We start from the raw sequence: 13,510 nt of genomic DNA, 5'->3' as shown, positions 1-13,510 counted from the left end.
GATATCTCTGTGGTTGCCAGAGAATCCCAGACCCCTGTCAATTTGCCTTCTGAGGGAGTGAGAACACAATTGGTCCCAGCAGGGTATCAGGGGGAACCCATCAGGCCTCAGGACCTTGATAAAGCAACACTGAGGTGCTTGAATTGTATTTGTATTTTTAGCACAGAGTACTTCACTGAAATGTTAAATTATCTAAACTGTGGCACAAAATAACAACTTTTGTGTTCTCGGGCAAAATTGGCTGGTGTGATTTATTTATTGAAAACAAACACCACAGGGAAAACTACAACTATACTACAAAAGTAAGTTACAAATAGCCTGAACCATACACTGCTTGAATACATTTGCAGTTTTCTATTGTAGCTCTGAAAAGACAGTGCCATAGTGTCATGTCCATGGTCCTCAGTTTCGCCCTCTCATGCGCATATTAGGCAATATGCTGAGGTCGTTGCATGTTCTTCGCGAATGTATCCACCGTATCCATGGCACATGGCTTGTTTTTTTATATCTGGGTGCACACAGTTGGCACCTCTTTCTTTTGACTCCGTGGATGTTGATGATGTTGATGTTGATTTCTGCACCAGAAAGCATTTCCTGCCTCTGCGTTAGTCAGTCAGTGTTGTCACAGCCTCACTTTGCAGGAAGTGTGCATCTGCAGCTTGTTTGCAGATGAGCAGATAGCGTTATACCAATTAAAGGATGAGTCACTGGCAGCAGACACGAGAAAGTCATGGTGGAAAAATGTTAAAATGCACTTTATCACACAATGCTCTTCATTCTACAAACTCCAACTCTACAACTCCAGACAACTGACAGAAACTTTCAATTTGTCCAAGACAGTCCACTGTTGATTAGGTGAAGGTGTCTGGATAGACCATGTAACATACAGCACAGGCCAAAAGTTTGGGCATTCATTTGAATGAGAAGGTGTGTCCAAACCTTTGGCCTGTACTGTACAGGCAAACAAACGCACTTCACTGATTATAAAACATGTATTACACTTGCAGTTATTTATTGTAACCACTGGGTGGAAGCAGTCTATCACAGAACACTTAATCAGTGTAGTTTTGTGCTTTAGAGTACAACATGTGGGGGAAATGTATTAGTATTGGTATTAGTATTAGTACAAGCATTTGTATTGATGTGAAATAAATGGTTTGATTCAAAAGCGTGTTTTTTTCCTATTATTACTTTTGGAGACTGACAGCCACCCGGGTGCTCAACACAGGCAAGGACATGCTGCCTAGAAAAGACAAAATGTCCCTGTGTGCCCGCAATACATTCCACACACAACAGCTTTTTCCCTTCAGAGTCTCATCCAAAAGGCCCTGGACAAATATTTCTCCCTGGGAGCTGCAGGTGGCTGCATTTCAAGAGGGTTTTTTTTTTTTTTTTTTCCCCAAGAGGCTCAACATGAAGCGAAGAGCAGGAATTTCCACGCTGTCTGAGAATAAACCCATATGCGGCACAGACCAGTTTGGTTTAGTAATATCTTTCAGAATCATTCTTATACATAGGAATTAATCTAATTGTCTGTTTTGGTCTGTGGTGTTTTCGTTCCCAACAGCACAATCCAATATGTTTGCACAGCAAAACCAAAGGGCGTTTAACCAGAGATGTTCTCTGGGTTTATTGCTTTTTTTTTTTTTTTTTGGGGTCTAGGACTGCTTCTATTTATGTACCTGGTTTAATGGATCTGACTCACACATCTTTATCCCAGGGTTGAGATCCTCAAAAACAATCTACAAGCACGATGTTATCCAATCATATTTACAAATGTTAGTATACACTTCAGATATAAGTGAAGGAGCTCATTCTTAGTTGCTGTATAGCACCACCTGCTGTTGGAGCATAGCTGTGAAGCGACTGGAGCCAGAAGCTCTGAGAGAGGCTGCTCCATCTGCTTCCCAAATTTTCAGCTAAGTAAAACTAAACAACTACAAAGAGATGCCACACGACTTTAAGCCATTCACAACTGGTAAGACATGCAAGCCAGTTACAAAGAGACACAAAGTTACCCCAAAGTCACACAAAAGATACATGAAAAGAGGTAAAAACAAGCAAAATAAGATTGAATCCAACCACGAAAACATGCAAAATGATTTAAAAGAGACAGAAAACAACTACTAAGTGACGCAAAAGTGCTACAAAGAAACAAAAAACGACCACAAAGACATACATTAAAAAAAACACACACAAGAGGTGCAAAACAGACATCTTGCACTAATAAGCAGGGGTGGTGTAACAATAACATTAATAATTAAAAATCTAATACGCTATATGGATCAAACTTCAAGAAGAGTGAATATGACATTACCCATGATGCAACATGACAGAGCCTTCAGTTTGTCTGTGACTGCATCATCACTGTTTGAGTTACGCCCACATATCAAACCTGATCTCATAGATGAGGTTATTCTCTTTGACATTAGAAAGTTCTGCACACTGCGTGGTACTCCTTGTGATGACGAAACCAAACCTTAGGTGTAAAATCAGTTACACATTGCCTTTCAAGTCTGTATGGTGACTTTGTTAAAATCCTGATGATAGCAATGCAATTGTAAAGTGTTGTTTAAAAAAACAAACAAAAAAAAAACACTCCTTCCAAGAGGCAGCCGAAAAGTTTCTCTTTAGACACTGTTATATTTTACTGTAAGCTGTTTTAGATAAATATATTGTAGCTGTATCTAAACATCTTGACCAGCACAAACAGTATTCCTCTGCAGGGAGGTCCCCACATCAACATGTGAACAGACTGCGATTGTCTCCTCTTACGTTCCGAGAAAATGAAGTCATCATCTCAGCTCAAACTGCCATCAATTCCTGCACATGTTCAACACAGCCAAAAACTTTGTTAAAAGACACAGCCCTCCTTAATGGTTTTAATGAACAGTCAGGTCTGGACACGTGCCTGCAAGAACAGGGGAACGCTTATCCTGGTGCACACACTTCCTTCTTCCACAGAAGAAATTTTAGTGCCCAACTTCCACTGATATAAACTGGGGAATAACTAATTATGAAACAACAGGAAATGTGTGTGGAAATTATTTTCTGGAATTACGTAATCTTCTTTGAGCGCTCAACAAATCAAAGCACATTGTCTCCTATTGTGTCATTCCATGTGTGGAGCATCTCAGGCACCACATCCAGTCGTTTCATGTTCTTACTGTGGATTATATGGTTACAGACTAAAAACACTTATGGCTGCACATTAGCATTATGTTATACTCTGTGTATGAAGGATACTCACCCACTAAAACAGCCGGGCTGTTCTGTGGGAAGGCAATTCATCCTAACTGGTCAGGCAGAGAGGAGTCATCCTGGAGGAGGGTTCAGGAAACACAAAGGCATCCTAGAGCAGAAGCTTTTTGTCTGACTGACACACAGCTCCTTGAAAAAACTACAGTGAAAGCAGGCAAAACCAAAAAGGCAAACCAAAGGACCCAGTACCCTCTATTTTATTTCCCATTGTGGTGGAAGCAATTCCTGAGTGCAAATAACAGTTATATGTGCTAATACAATGAGGATTAGAAAGGTTGGTATACACAGGCATGTAATCAAGAAATTGGTTGCCAATGATTTTATTAACCACTGCGCTGGAGACAAATTTTCCTGCATTTTCAAACAAAACAGCAAAACTTCACATGATCAATAATCAATTGATTTGGAAAATCACTGTTAATTACTGTTTTGTTTTTTGTTTTTTTCATTAAAGTAAATCAAACTTATTTATATAGCGCCAAGTCAAAACAAAGTTACATCAAGGCACTTTACACATAGAGCAGGTCCAGACCAAACTCTTTACGGAGCTGCTAAAGATATTCGACACATCCCTCCAGGAGCCAGCACTTGGTGACAGTAGCAAGGAAAAACTTCCTTTAAGAAGCAGAGTCCTCAGGCTCGACTGGTTAGGTTGAAAGATGGAGAGGCGGGAGGGCAGAGAGAGAAGCAAAGTGAGCGGTGAGCGTGAGTGTGAAGGAGAGGAAGGAGGGGCTCTGTGGAGGGATGGAGAGAGAACAGGAGAAGAGAAGACACCGTGGAAAATAGAAACAAAACGTACAGTGACTGATGCAACCTGGTAGTTCTACAGTTGCACTAGTACCTTGCAGCAGCAGGTACTGAGTAGGAACATGGAGAAGAGATGATTGACCACCTGGAGGACGGGGACAGGAAGGCAAAACAGAGACTACAGAGACAAGGCTAGAGACATATAATGTTGCAATGTACATGCAGGAGAGAGAGAGAGAGAGAGCGAGAGAGAGAAAACCACAGAGAAACAGAGAAGTAGGGAGAGAGGGAGAGAGAGTGAGGTGGTAAGCGTAACCGCAAAGCGGTGTAGGCCTATAGCAGCAAAACTAAAAGAAAAAGAATAATTAAAATTTATATTTTCAACTAAAGATTTTGTCATCGAGGAAGATTTGAAGCCTCATCTTGAAAGTTATGACAACCCTAACCCTAACCCTCTAAGGTGTTTAGGGCCAAATACAATTACTTCATCTGAGTTCAGAAGGTTGGGGTTAGGGTTGCAGGTCACCCAGGTCTTAATGTCTGTAAGACATGCCCGAAGTCTGATCGGCTGATTAGTTTCAGTCAGCTTCACTGACAGGTATAACTGAGTATCATCTGCATAACAGTGAAAATTGATGCTGTGTCTCCGGATAATATTGCCTAGTGGAAGCCTCAGGAAGTGAAGCTTGACTCTGCCTTTATGTGTAATTACTAAATGTGTGGTACACACTAAGAAATGAAAATGTTATGTTTACATTACATTTGCTTCATGTTAAAATATACAGACGTTATAAAGAAAACCTTATTCCAGCAACCACTGAGACCGAGATATGAGGCCGACAGTAATGTGCTAAAAACTAAAGGTCCTCTAAAGACCACTTGAGTCAGTCCCCACCAACTCCAATGCAGTAGAATCAAACTTTTTGTGTGGTTCCACAGTTCTGGTCTCTGAGGGCAATTTCATTCTTCCTGAAAACTGTCAGTGGGTTGAATTATTATCCAACTCATCTGTTTAAATGTTATTTAGTTGCACATCTGGAATTTTTCCAGTAGGTGTGTGGGATCAAGCACGGACAAGAATGCAACAGTGGAGTAGGCCCATGGAGGATGCTGCAAAGGCTGCAGATATCTCTGTCTATACAGTGTATAATGTAGCTCCTTCTTCTCAGAGACTCCAGTAGCAACCAATAGAATGCAGCTGTACTTAGAGGCTGTTGCGTATAATCAAAATGTGCTTTTCAGTGAACAGAAAAAACGAAAGAAAATTACAACAACTGCCCTCCTAACAAATACAAACGAGGGCAATGTGATTAAACGAAAATGGCAGTCCACCTCCGCAAACTCTCACTGGTGGAAAGAAATGAGCAACCCTCCAAAGAAGGGCTGATGATGTAGTCTACCAATCACTTCCTGACACACACATGCATATAATGCTGCCCTCAAGACCGGAGGAATGAAAAGCCAGACAACAGGAAAAACAATATTACCACAGTCATAACCACATTTTATGACAAAACATGCACTCATAAGACAGGTTTGTAACAGACTGTCATTTTAAATATTTTAAAAACTGATTCCATAAACATGCCTTTCACGCACATGCTGTACTGGGCATATGTGTATGGGACAACGTGCCGGGGTAACAAAAGTTCACCGACAGTTATGAGTCTTGCCAGCCTTCATTTACTGTTGATTTGAGCGCTGTCGAACAGATTTTTTCATATCTCCAGTTCTCTTTTCCAGCAACAGAAACACATTTTGCTGTTTTCTAACTTTTCTATTTGAATGGAAAAAAAGTCCTGCTTCTCTTTTGGCAGAAGCAGCCATTGGAAACTTTTCGGTCTTCCAGATCATTTCCAGTCATTACCAAGATTTTAAAAATCAAGGGGAGCTTTCTCATCATGTATTTATACAGATGAAAACAACACCTTTTATCTCCATTACCTCTGTATTCCCATGTCCACCTAGTGACGCAGATAGAAAATCCAGCAACCACAAAATTTCAACCATGTGAATTCAACTAAGTCACAAGTCATTTTTTAAAAGATATATTAAAAGAGATTTAAAATGACATAGTAACAATGAGCATATAGGACATCATTTGTGTTGCTGCTGGAATGTTACCACGTCACCACATGTCACCGCATGTCACCGCATGTCACCACATGTCAAATTGTACGTGTATAGTTAAATTTCTTAGTAAAACACTGAACCATTGATTCCTTTGTTGGTTTGTTCAGGAAGCAGATAATTTAGTCAGTATACATTGTCTTTCATTTAAACTGATTTGATACAGTATCTGATGCTAAATAAGTGATTTAAAGTCATTTTCTGGTATCTTTACAGAAAACACACGGCAGTTGTTTTTTTTTTTGTTTGTTTGTTTGTTTTTTTTATTGTGTTCTGTTTCGTTTGTGGTTTTTTTCCCCCCTTGACGTCTACATTTACCGCAATGTTTCATCCAGAAGTTGAGATGTGTTAGTGCGCTAGAGACATAAATCAAGTCCAACTGCAAACAGTCCAAGCCATGAGTCTTTGTTCATCACAGTTCACCGATTGTTTCCACAAATCATTTAGAAATAGAGAGAAAGATGAAAATGGATCTGCCAGCACACACACAGAGGAGGTTCCCAGCTTTAACAGTCCATGTACCTCTCTCTGGCTCCATCAGCAGTCAAATCATTCACTGAGGACAGCGCTGGAAAACATTCAGAAGACTTAATGCTAAAAGCTTGCCAATATAAGCAGAAACGTGTAATGCTTTAGGGTTCATGGCTAAGGGTGCAGATCCTACAGCTATTGTTTTACCAAAGAATGCAATATAACTTTTGTATGCCACATTCAGAGCTACTCTTAATACCTCTGTTAACAATAGGTCAATAGAAATAACGCCGGATTATGCAGGCTTCCTGAGATTCAGAGAGGGATTTTGTGTCTTTAAGTCAATTGTTTTCACTCTTGGTTGGTTTCACCAGTTCTTCACAGATGAAGCAAGCATCTGTTTTCACCAAAAAGGCCCTTTGAACCAAACGTTTTCTCACTGACAGACTAGCAGCAGCGTGTAGCACTTAGCATCTAAAACCCAAGAACTCCACTCCAAATGAAGGCACATGTTCTGCTTAATGTGTAAATAACTGGTGAGATAAAGGGCCAATATGTATAGACTATTTCCCCAGAGTTTTATTTAAAGTGAAGACAAATTATTCAAGAATACATATTCAGGCTTTATAGAGTGCAAAAAAACATCCCTTCTCTCAGGCTTCTTTCTGGAGCTCGAGCAATAACAGGTCAGTCAGCCAGTAGAGGCTCTATTGTTCTTTTCTGATTGGCTGATTGTTTTCCAGGAGAGTCAATAAAATATAGCAGATTAGCAGTAAACACTCAGAGAAATCAAATCTTACAAAGTTGGATGATTGCTCCAGGGGGGTGGGGCGTTGGGTTAAGCGAAGTGACCGGTTAATTGTGACATCACAAAGTTGCAGTATGACTGAGGCTCAGTTTCCAGTTTTTGAGCATTTCTCTGTGGACTGAAAACTAGACCTGATTTATAATCAAGACAGACATGGAACTCAGAATTTTTATCAGACCATTTATTTAATCCATTCATATAGACCTTTAATATAATCATGTATAAATGGGCAAAAGACAGAATTAATGCTCATAGGAAGCATCAAAACCCACATTTCTCAAACTACTTATTCAGCAAAAGAAGTTATATTTATGTTGTTAATTTTTTCAGTCAAAATAATGAATAAAGAGTGATTGTTTCACCAGAATATACTTTTTTTTTTTTTTTTTAAATATCACCGTCTTGTGGAGTATCAGTTTGAAAATTTACAGACCACATGTTTGAGATATTTGTAGTTGGTGTAACTGGTTGGTAAACAGTTGCAGCTGATGGTTTAGATGATCTGTTGTAAGTGGATACTGAATGAAAAACTTGGTTTAGAGTCAGCTGCATGGACACATCAAATCACCAGGGGAACAAAAGTTACCAAGAGTATTTGTGCAACAAGCTTTTTGGACCAATTCCACAAGTTGAAACAGCCCTCCCCGATGATCACTTTTTTACTTCCATGTGTTTTTTTTTTTACAGCACACTGCAGTGACCTGATCAAAGATATTTTTTAACTCTACTAGTCATTGTTGTTCTATGTGTTTGACAGTGTTTCGGTGTAGAGAAAACTATTTGTGGGAATTTGCACAAAACCCAAAACACAAATGTAAAAACCATATTCACACTCCTTAAACATCTGACCTTGACCTCCGTTATGTCTTTCATACATTTTCACTCAGTAGGAGGTTTTTCTTCTGAGCAGGAAATTATCAGTCATAAATTATTACTGTCGTTTAATATTTTGAGTATGTAAGACCTCATTTAATTCCTCTGAGCTATGGATTGAAGGGCTCAGAGTCAGCCTCTGCTGCTTTGAGAAAGAAAAATAATAATAATTCTGAAGCCCATGAAAGAGCAACATGAAATCATTCAAGTATGCACAAAAACTAAAACATAACTCCAAAGAAAACTACAAAAACTGTTTAGTAAATCAGTAACATTTAATGCTGTGAGAGTGACAGAGAGTAGCACAGAGGGCCAAGCAGTGAGTCTTTGAGCCAGTTGTGCTGTTTGCTACAGTCATGACATGGAGATGTTGAGAAGTAATTGAAAGCAGATGGGAGCATGCAAGTCATGCGAGAGGGCCCTGGACCGACACCTCTGCTCGTGGTCTGTGCCAGGAAATGAAAGAATGTGTGTGTATATTTGGTGTTTTCCTGATTGTGTGTGTGTGTGTGTGTGTGTGTGTGGGAGGGGTGTGTCCTGCAGGGATCGGCAGAGGCGGCAGTGGTTATGTTGGTGTTGTGTTAAGAAGGGAACTAACCCTGGAAGACAGAATTGTAATTTGAAAATAAATTAATTCTTAAATTAAATAAGCTAATTCTGTCAGCACTGACATTTATTCATTTTATTTCTTTAATATTTTTCCATCCGTGCATGAAAAGATGTTTCTATGATGTTTTTGGTTAACTTCCACATAAAGGACCTCACACATCCACTCTCTCGAGATCATTCTGATCCCACACTGACTTACTCTGAAGCCAAACTTTTGTAGATTTAGGGTCATATCCAAGCACACACTTTCAAAACAACTGTTCATTTAGCCTGAACATTTCGAAACATGCTGCCAAGAATAAGCTGATGATTGCTAATTCTGTGCAGGGGGGGATCATCTTAGGAGGCAACCATATGCCTTTTTCTCAAATATCACATATTTCATTTTAATCCCGCCTCCAAATTCCTCTGTGTTTGGCTAACCATGACTTAACTTTAAGTCTGCATGACATAACTGCATACAGGTACAGCTGTAATAAGGCTTCACAGAGTGTTGTTTTGGAGAAGCAAAGACAAACAAAGCACATGTGTCTGGTCTCTGTAAATCCCAACAACTGCTGGACATTCAAAATTTACAGTTGCATATTTAAAGCATAACGTAACTCTGGACTTTTCTGCTGCTAAATAAATATGTTCATCTAACATTAAATACCCCCCAAAAATCATTTATTCATGGATTTATACAACACAATTATGCTGAATTTAGTTTATCACAATTATACAGTGGACCTACCTATCCACCTTCCTTTTAATACATTTTAAGGGGTTTCTTAACCCTTTAATTGATTATCTTTTGAATACAAATAAATTAAATCATTATTTCTCTCTTTGCCTACTTGTATTAGGTTTTCTTCAATACAAATTCATATTTGTGGGATTCATGACATTTCCTATTAACGTTCAAAGTTAGGTCTATCCATGCGTTTATCCGTTTATGCCTCTATTCTGTAAAACACTTTCATACCTAGATTCAATCAATATTATTTGAGAAAAGTAAAATCTTACGAAGAAACAGTATTCTGATGACTCTTTGTCTTGAAACACTAAAGATTAATAGAAAAATATAACTATATATATATATGTTCAGTTTTTTTGTATTTATAAATATATATACAGCACAAGCCAAAAGTTTGGGCACACCTTTTCATTCAAATGATTAGAAAAGTGTGTCCAAGCTTTTGGCCTGTACTGTATATCTGCCACTTTTACCACATATGCCCACAATTTAAAGGGTAACAGGCAAGTTGGTTCATTAGTTTTTCAATTCCCTTGCCGTCAAGAAAATAGCAAAAAGGTAAAAAATCCCTGTATCAGTTTCCATTTCAGCAAATGCCCCATTAGTTCAGCCATGTTGTCTAATAAGGTTCCCTCAGTATCTGAATCCAAAGGTAATTAGTGTTGTTTGATCAGGAGTGTTTTGATCTAGATGGTGGTTACTAGGCTGTAAAAAACATGTTCATCACAGACTGTAACATTCAACTATTACAAGGGCAGGAATCCCATCCAAAACATACGAACAGGGTGACTCTCTCTTTCCGTGAGAGCGAGATGTGATCACATTGAGTCTAACAGACATTCAGACAAACTAATGGTCAGAACTTAACAAAAACAGGCATGCTCTGGATCCACCCTGCCAATTAGGCTTAACAAAGTTAATCATGCTTCCAAAAACAGCCCTGAGAGGAGCTCAGTCACTTCTCTGTTGGCATCTTGTAAATTTTGTGCAACAAAGTGTGTGTAAATAAAGAAGCTGGGGGATTTTTTTTTCCATGACACAACACACACTAACTTATATTCACTGGCTCAAGGATGACCAGGACCAAAGCACTACATCTGGTTTCAGGCCTTTTTGCATCAACCCGGAATCGAGGTATAAGTGACAGCTGTGAAACAAAGAGATGCTGTGCTGTAGCCCAGAGCATGAGTCATGGAAGGGAGGAATATTTGTAAAGTAATGGAGCAGGATTGATGGAGGTAATGGGATAATGAGAAAGTCTGAGTAATGAACAATTCCAGTTTATTACAAGAATAATAAACTTTTGACCCCCATTGTCATCACTCATGCCGTTTACCAGGTTATATTGGAATCTGGGATTAGAAAGCAGTCCGGTGATGCAGCAGGTTCTAAATAAAGTCTGGCTGATTTGTAATGAAAGATAAAACATCGGTTGTAAATGTTCAGCAGACTTTACGGCCAGGCTTCTTTTGGCCATGACTGACGTTGAGACATTTTGGGCATTTTCACGTTGCCTCAGCCGGTTTACTATCACTCATTATTTCACTTTCATTTGAAACTACTTGGGTACGAACATATTCCGATTAGAAGATTTTTGCTTTCCTTCCCCCTTTTGGAGACTGCAAGTCTCCACATATTGTGAATCAGAAAAACTCAGCAAATTCTATAAGCCACACAAAAGACTCTGTTCTCTTTAAAGTGGATGGAAGAAAGTGGAAGAAAACAGCAAACAAACAAAAACAAATGAAAAAAACAACAGTTCTAGATGAATAGAAATTTCAAAACAAAGTTATACACATGGGGGCAGCAAGGGGTTAGGGCTGTCGCCCCACAATAAGAAGCTTGTGGGTTCGGTTCCCGGCTTGGGTCCTTTCTGTGCGGAGTTTGTGTGTTCTCCCCGTGTCTGCGTGGGTTTCCTCCCACCGTCCAAAGACATGCATGTATAGGTTAACTGGGGATGTTAAATTGAGTGTGCCAGATGTGAGTGTGAGTGGTTGTTTGTCTCTGTTTGTCCTTGTGTGTTGGCCCTGCGCTGGACTGGCGACCTGTTGTTCTGCCACTACAATAAACTCAAACCAGCTTCTCCTCACTCTGAGATCAGAAAAGTACACAAGCAGCTGAAAGCTAAACCTCCGAACGAGACAATGATTGGCTGTGACATCACGCTGGAGTGTGACTTCACATGACTTAAGACATCACTAGCAGAGAGGGGGGATGAGAATCGACACATAAACACACAGAAGTAAAGCAGCCAGGCTCCTTCAAAAGGTCAGCGTGGTTCTAATCTCAACTTCATTCAGGAGTTTATAGACAGAAGTAAGTGTCACGTGATAAATCAGGAGTCGTTAGAAAGAGCTGATTCTCCAGTTGAAAGAGAAATGGGCTCAAACCACTAACACTCTAAAGATTATGTTACATTTGGAAGCATATATGCGTCTGTGGCTTCATTAAATCTGCGACTAGCTCCACTGTTGACTTTCCAATGGGAAAGTGGTGTTAATCCACGTGTACACAAAATTGAATAATTGTATTTATATCTTCAACAGATGTCCCACTAGAAAACAAAAATCATCAAAACGTCATAAATCAGTTTTCACCCAAAGTGTGGAACAAGACCAACCCCCCCCCCCACATTCAAACCTCTGTTACCTTCACTTCTGTAGTCGGGATAAATCTTTATTTGGTGTTCGGTGTGAATGAATTTGAGAATGTAATCAAGGCACAAAGTATTTCCCTAGATGGCAGTAACACTGTCAGCGTGTGTGCACACAACACAGAAGTTCAACAAACTGACAAGTCTTCTTAATAAACACATCCAGTTGGTTCCAGTTTAAATAAACAGGTGGAAAGTGGACAATGGACAGTGGCAAATAACTCCCTCCTTGGAACACTTGTCGTCCATCATTTGTTATTCAAAGGTTTTTACGGGTATTTTATTGGTATTAAATATTTGCTGGGATCACAAAGGCAATACAAATAAATACCTTTTAAGGGTAACATTCAAGTGAGCCTCAATGCATATCTGTGGAGCTTTGTTTGTAGTAGATAAAATGGCATGTTTTTTTTTTTGTTTTTTTTGCATTTTTTAGAAAAGTAACAAGAGCTTGATGACTGTATAAGGGATCAGGAAAGGCACTGAGCTGGACAGCAGTCAGGTCAGGAGCTTCAGAAAAGACAAATGAGCTATTTTAGGTTCCACTTCCTGTCGAGGCAAGGACAGAGGGCTGACCCTGCACTAGACACAGCGTCACCGAAACTGGACAATTGAACACTGGGCCAACAGAGCCGGGTCTGACGAACCTGGATTTCTTCGGAGGCAAAAAATAGTCCAAGCTTTTAAATCTATAGACCCAACATGGCTTGCGTCAATAGGCCAGCCTGGTGGTGTAATTCTGTGGCGCAATAGCAATAGCAATAGCACTTTTTGAAAAGTACAGTCTATCTGAGCGTAGTTCCTGAGAATGTTTAACTCTTTATGGTCACTATTTATCTTCCAGTGGATAATTCCAGCAGGATAATGCTCAATGTCAGTGAGCTAAAGTCATCTCAAACTGTTTTCATGACTCCAGTACAGTGAGCATCCCCAGTCATACATCCAAATAGTGTCACCTGGTCATGTCAAGCACGTCAACATGCTTCCATTATCTGGAAGAATCCATGCCACAAAACAACTGAGGCTACATTTACTTTAGGCGAATTTAAAGAGCTTAACTTTGTCACATTCTTGTTCATGTGCTACGCCATGACTGTGTGTAAAGAGGGAGGAGGGACATGAGAGTGAAGCTAGAACATCCTGTTTGTCTCCCGGTAGCTGGCAGGAGTACAGGTCACCCCCCCCGTTAGTGGAAACCATCTGTTCATAGAAGGGGACATAG

This window comes from Echeneis naucrates, chromosome 24, assembly GCF_900963305.1.
Source record: "Echeneis naucrates chromosome 24, fEcheNa1.1, whole genome shotgun sequence".
Classification (NCBI taxonomy): Eukaryota; Metazoa; Chordata; class Actinopteri; order Carangiformes; family Echeneidae; genus Echeneis; species Echeneis naucrates.
Note: the sequence above shows the minus strand (reverse complement) of the source record.